The following is a 6,696-nucleotide window of genomic DNA, read 5'->3' as shown; positions in this document are numbered from 1 at the left end:
AAATAAGTGTTCTCGACGTTTTTTTATTTATTATCCGTGTCACATTTTTTATAAAGGTTAGTACCAATAACAACATGTTTCATTTAGCATATTGATATATATCACAGTAATGATGTATTTTATTATCTCTCATGTAATTTACAAACTTAAAAATGGGAGGTGAAAGGGCCTCATAAGTGGAATAGCCTAGGGCCTCTTTTCATCTAAATCCGGCCCTGCTTGTGAAGTAACACAAATCCCCGTAAATATGTTTAAGTTACTCAGAATCTATGCAATAAATCTTCCATGCCTTACCAGGACCGACTCTCAGGAGCCAAACAACAAGAACTGTTCCTTAAAAAAATGGCAGCAGTGCAGATTCAGAAAACCAGTACACTTCCTACTGGAAAAGGCAAACCAATTAGACTACTATATCATTTTTTTAAACTTGGTAAAACCTCCTTTTTCACAAATGTCAATCAAAGGCCCCATTTTACTAAGCAGTGGGAAAGGGTGCCAAGCGGCAAATGAGCTGACGCTATCGGGATTAAGAGGGGGAAAAGTGGGTTACAATCAGTGTTCCCTCTAAGCGGGCGGGTGTTGTGAGCAAACTTTTTTCACTGTGAGCTAAAAATATCGGGCGCCAGCAAGTTATGAGCCAAATAAATATGTTGCTTTCTACCACAGAACTTCCTTACGTTTGTATGGAATCTATCCCCTTTCAACTTTAGAGAGTGCCCTCTCGTTCTCCCTGCCTTAGCTACTAAGTCTATTCCCTTCAGTACCTTGAATGTTTCTATCATGTCCCCTCTCAATCTCCTCTGCTCAAGGGAGAAGAGGCCCAGTTTCTCTAATCTTTCGCTGTACGGCAACTCCTCCAGCCCCTTAACCATTTTAGTTGCTCTTCTCTGGATCCTTTCGAGTAGTACCGTGTCCTTCTTAAAGTACCAGTGCTGGACGCAGTACTCCAGGTGAGGGCGTACCATGGCCCGGTACAGCAGCATGATAACCTTCTCTGTCTCTTCAGTCCAGCATCTGCCCCTTCCATTCACTGTCTGTCTTTCCCTGCCATCTCTCCTCCTGCCCCCCCCCACCCCCCAATTTGGTCTAGCATCCATCATCTTCCTTCTGTTCCCCTCATGGTCTGGCATCTCTATCCTTCCCTCCCCCCTGTGGTTTTTAGCATATCTCTCTTCTCATTTCCTCCACTCAGATCTGATCATTCTCTGCTCTCTCTTCCCTTTTCTTCTCTGGTCTTCCTTCTCTATTTTCTGCCTCCATCTAAATTAAATTCTTTCTTACTATTTAGTCCCGTTTCCCTCTTTTCACTGTGTCTACACACAGCTTGTCACCCCTTTCCCTCACCCCTCCATTATCTTACTATTTTCTTCCCCCTTTATTTATCTCCTCCTTCCATCCAGTATGTGTTCTTTCCCCACTTCCATTCAGCATCTGCTCTCCCTTCTCAACTGACATCCATCTGCCTTCTGCTCTCTCTCCCTTCTTCTCACTTCCATCATCTGTCCCCCTCTCTCTCTCTCTCATCTCCTCCATTCCATCATCTGCCCCTTCTCTCTCTCTCTCCCCCCCCCCCAACTTCCATCATCTGCCCCCCTTCCCCTCACCTTTGTGGGTCACTTTCTTTCCCCTGAGGGTGGCTCATGTCACAGGGGAAGCTTTGGCCGAGCAGAACCGCTTGATTGACAGTGGAACTTACTTGATTGATGTCGATGCTGGGGCCCGTTGCCGTTTGAAGGAAAAAAAAAAGGTGGAAAAAAGGAACCTGTAAAGGCGAGAGGAAGGGAAACCTCCAGGACAGCTGCTTTTTGCCCTCCTTCAGCGGCCCAAGAGTTCAGACCAGCAGCGGCAGCTGTGTATGCTTTTAACTTCGGCACAGAGCTGCCCCTAATCAATAGTTTAGCGCGGTTTCATGAGGCAGCCTCGGGGCCTTTGATAGCCGGCCCGCTTCGATGATGCGATGTGGGCCGGCCTAGCAAAGGCCCCGAGGCTGCCTTATGAAACCGCGCTAAACTATTGATTAGGGGCAGCTCTGTGCCGAAGTTAAAAGCATACACAGCTGCCGCTGCTGGTCTGGAGGTGCGGAGACAAGGCAGGAGGCAAACGCGGTGGAAGGCAGGAGTCCCGGCGAAGGCAGGAGTCCCGGCACAGCGACTACAACAGGAAGTTGCAAGTCAGCTGACGCCGGCCTTTCGTTGCGGCGGGGACCGAATCCTTCGTGGACCGGCAAGATTTTGTTTGCGGACCGGCGGTTGAAGAACTGTGCTCTACACTGTGTGCGCTGCGACGAGAAACTTGTGCGCTGCGAGGTAATATTTTGTGCGCGTGCGCACGTCAACGCAGCTTAGCGGGAACACTGGTACAATATAGGACCAAAAATATCAAATGAGAAAATGAACACCATGGAACAACAGAATAGCAGGCAGACACACAGAGTTTTCATTCATGAAGTGTAAAAATCCATTCTACAGATCCCTTGCCAGCAGAATCCCTTGCAAAGAACCCAGACCAACCCTTAGAAATTACAGAGTGAAGGACAAAAATTTAGAAATATTATTTCCAAGTCACAGTCTCTGTAGCAATACAACTCCATAAGAACATAAGAGCCATACTGGGTCAGACCAATGGTTCATCAAGCCCAGTAGCCCGTTCTCATGGTGGCCAATCTAGGTCACTAGTACCTGGCCAAAACCCAAGGAGTAGCAATATTCTATTCAGAATCCCAAAGAAGAGCAAGATTCTGGAATCCCAAAGAGTAACAAAAGATTCCGGAACCCCAAGGAGTAGCAACTGATCCAGGACAAGCAGTGGCTTCCCCCATGTCTTTCTCAATAACAGACTATGGACTTTTTCTCCAGGAACTTGTCCAAACCTTTCTTAAAACCAGCTACGCTATCCGCTCTTACCACAACCTCTGGCAATGCGTTCCAGAGCTTAACTATTCTCTGAGTGGAAAAAAAAATATTTCCTCCTATTGGTTTTAAAAGTATCTTCCTGTAGCTTCATCAAGTGTCCTCTAGTCTTTGTCATTTTTGATGACGTGAAAAATCGATCCACTTGTACCCGTTCTACTCCACTCAGGATTTTGTAGACTTCAATCATATCTCCCCTCAGCCATCTCTTTTCCAAACTGAAGAGTCCTAACCTTTATAGTCTTTCCTCATACGAGAGGAATTCCATCCCCTTTGGTCGCTCTTCTTTGAACCTTTTCTAGTTCTGTTATTTCTTTCTTGAGATAAGGTGTCCAGAATTGAGCTCAGTTCTTGGGTGCTAACCCTCAAGGTGGACTCTAGCATTCGGTAACTGTGATTTGGGTTATTCTTCCCAATGTGCATCACTTTGCATTTGTCCACATTAATTTTCATCTGCCGCTTGGACGCCCAGCCTTCCAATTTCCTAAGGTCTGCCTGCAATTTTTCACAATCCACATGAGTTTTAACAACTTTGAACAGTTTAACGTCATCTGCAAACATAATCACCTCACTCGTCGTTCCAATTTCCAGAATATTTATAAATAAGTTAAATATCACTGGTCCCAGTACAGACCCCTGTGGCACTCCACTGTTTACTCTCCTCCATTGAGAAAAATGACCATTTAACCCCACCCTCTGTTTTCTATCTGATAGCCAATTCCTAATACACAACTGAACTTTGCCACCAATCCCATGACTCTTTAATTTCCTCAGGAGCCTCTCATGAGGAACTTTGTCAACAGCTTTCTGAAAGTCTAGATACACTACGTCAACTGGCTCACCGTTATCCACATGTTTATTCACACCTTCAAAGTTGTCAAGCAAATTGATGAGGCAAGATCTCCCTCGGCTGAACCCATGCTGACTCTGTCCCATTAAATCATGTTGGTCTACATGTTCCACAATTTTATTTTTTATAATTATTTCCACTATTTTGCCCGGCACTGAAGTCAGGCATATCTGTCTATAATTTCCCAGATCTCCCCGGAACCCTTTTTAAAAATCTGCATATCACTGACCATCCTGCAGCCTCAGGTACTAAAGACGATTTTAGCGACAGATTACAGATTACTAACAGCAGATCAGCAATTTCATGTTTGAGCTCCTTTAGTACACTGCGATATATACCATCCGGTCCAGGTGATTTATCACTTTCTAACTTGTTGATTTGGCTTAGTACATCTTTTAGATTCACCGAGATTTCTATCATTTCCTCCATATTATCACCTTTGACAATCATTTCCAGTTCAAGTAGATTCCTTGCATCTTCTTGCATTTATAATCTGTCATAGCCTCAAAAGGGTTTATAGTGAATTACAATAAGAATGACTGAGCACACTCAGAAAAAATTATATATACACATGCACTACTTATTATGGAGTCTCCTTCTGCCTCTTCTGAGATCTTTACTACAGTGGACCCAAAGCAAGAAAATGAAGTGCTCCCTTATGCTCCCTCCCACACATATGTACATTTTTGAACATTAATATTGGGCATTATTAGTACGAATATTTTTATTAACGGGTTTACAAGAAAAATAAGAATATTACTGGTTATTTAAAAACAGCATTCTAATATCACTTCTGACATATACATCATATTGACATATATTGCTGAGATGACAACCAACACAATTACTGAAAACACTGCAGGAACACTTAACACCTATCTAGAAACCACGCCACACTTAAATAGCATCAACTCCTGGTACTCACTCACCAACATACCTCTCACTGGGAAAACAGAACAAGCCAGACAGTGGCAGATCCCAGCACCGAAACTACAACCTAGCAGAATCCATCATCTCAGGCATAGACACCTTCACTAAATACAGCATAAGAAACTACACATTACACTTAGCTGCCATTGACTCATGCTTGACTCCTAGTGAACTGATGAATTACAGATCTTAAAAAGGTCCTCCAGCGTCATCCCCTTGGTTGTTTTCAAGATGGGCTTCAAAAAACCAAAAAATACAGTGATGAATCTCTAATCGAAAAATTGGCTGAAATTTTAATACGAGTGACCAGAGCCCCAGGTAGGTATTCATAGATGACTAGCACCAGACCAAAAGGTCTAAATAAACGCCTGCCTTCCTCCACTCAGGTTACATGGCCAGCTTTTGGACAGGAGAACACTGACTCCAACAGTGATAGTGGCAACTCAGACACTGATGTGGCCCCAGTTGGTCCAGAAGCTTCATCTGTACCTAGAGGTGGAGCTGGGAGGGCTGTCAGGGGCTGTGGGAGACCACGTGGGCGAGGGAAGGGGATGGGGAGGTAGGTAAGGGGCTGGGGTTGGTCGTGTATGTGGGTGGGGGTGGGGTTGGTGAGGATGTGTATATGTAAGGGTGGTGGTTTGCACACAATGTGGGAAAATAAAGGTGTTTCTTTAAAAGAACCTATTGTCCGTGCTGTTTACAAGCTTCAGCTTATCTACACTGAAGCTGACATTAGCCTGGGTTGGTTGTGCAGTCCAGTTAAATGGCACTGGACTGATATGGTGGCTAGGGTACAGCGTCCATTTCACAGGAAGTGGGTCTGTATTAGACGGTGACTGGCGTTGAACCCTTCCTGGCTGTCACCGTGCTCGGCTCTGTGCTGTGGGGGTGGGGGAGGCTCCTCATCATCGCCATCAGGTGGCTGCTGCAGTTGTTGCTGTGGGGGATCCGGCAGTGGCTGGTGTTTGTGCACTGCAAGGTTATGCAACATGCAGCATGCCACGAAGATCTGAGCCACCTTCTCAGGCCTGTACAGCAGCTGGCCCCCCCGAGCGATCCAGGCATCGAAAGCGGTTTTTTAACTGCCCAAATGTTCTTTCGATGATGCTCCTGGTGGCTCTGTGACGCCGGTTGTATTCCTCCTCAGCTGCAGTGTGAGGGTGGACAATCGGAGTCATCAGCCTGACTCGCTGAGGATACCCCCTGTCACCTATGAGACATAGAGAAACAGAGAGAGAGAGAGATAGAGAGAACAATGATGAGTGGCAATGATTTGCAGGTGCAGGAAGAGAGTGTAGGGATGGGGGGGGGGGGGGGGAAGGGTAGCTGTGTCCCTGAGGTGCTTACCAAGAAGCCAAGCGCCATTGAAGTGCCCCTGGGTTGCTCTCCTGTGGAGGCCACAATGCTGCACTATGTAGGCATCGTGTGTGGAGCCAGGGTATCTGGCACACACATCCAGGATCTCTCCCTGGGCATTGCACACTACCTGCATGTTCATGGAGTGGAACGCTTTCCTATTCCGGTAACTGGCCTCATCTGCCCGAGGGGGTCTGAGGGCAACATGAGTGCAGTCTACCACTCCGATGACGGAGGGGAATTGTGCCACATTGTAGAACTGCCTCATACTGTCCTGTAGGGCCTGGGGAGTGGTGGGGAGAGAGATGTAGTCACGGGTGTGGGTTAGGAAGGCATTAAGAAATTGGGTGAGGCAGTTGGAAATGGCAGGTTGAGTGAGCCCAGTGCCCGATGCCAATACAGACTGGAAGCTCCCAGTTGCCAGGAAAGCGAGGGCGGTTGTTACTTTTAAATGCACTGGCATTGGGTAATTACGGCCAGTGCGGGCCTGTAGAAGAGGCTGCAATTGGAGGCAGAGATCCTGGATGGTGGCCTTGTCGAATCGGTATCGCTCCACTCACTGCTGGTCAGTGAGCTGAAGGAAGCTGGAGCGAGGCCTGAGCAGCCTCCTACGGTGCACTCGATGATGGGGGCCTGTCATTCTCCAGCTCC

The sequence above is a fragment of the Geotrypetes seraphini genome, chromosome 1, assembly GCF_902459505.1.
Source record: "Geotrypetes seraphini chromosome 1, aGeoSer1.1, whole genome shotgun sequence".
Taxonomy (NCBI): Eukaryota; Metazoa; Chordata; class Amphibia; order Gymnophiona; family Dermophiidae; genus Geotrypetes; species Geotrypetes seraphini.
The sequence above is the reverse complement of the archived record's forward strand: the minus strand, read 5'-3'. Positions refer to the sequence as shown.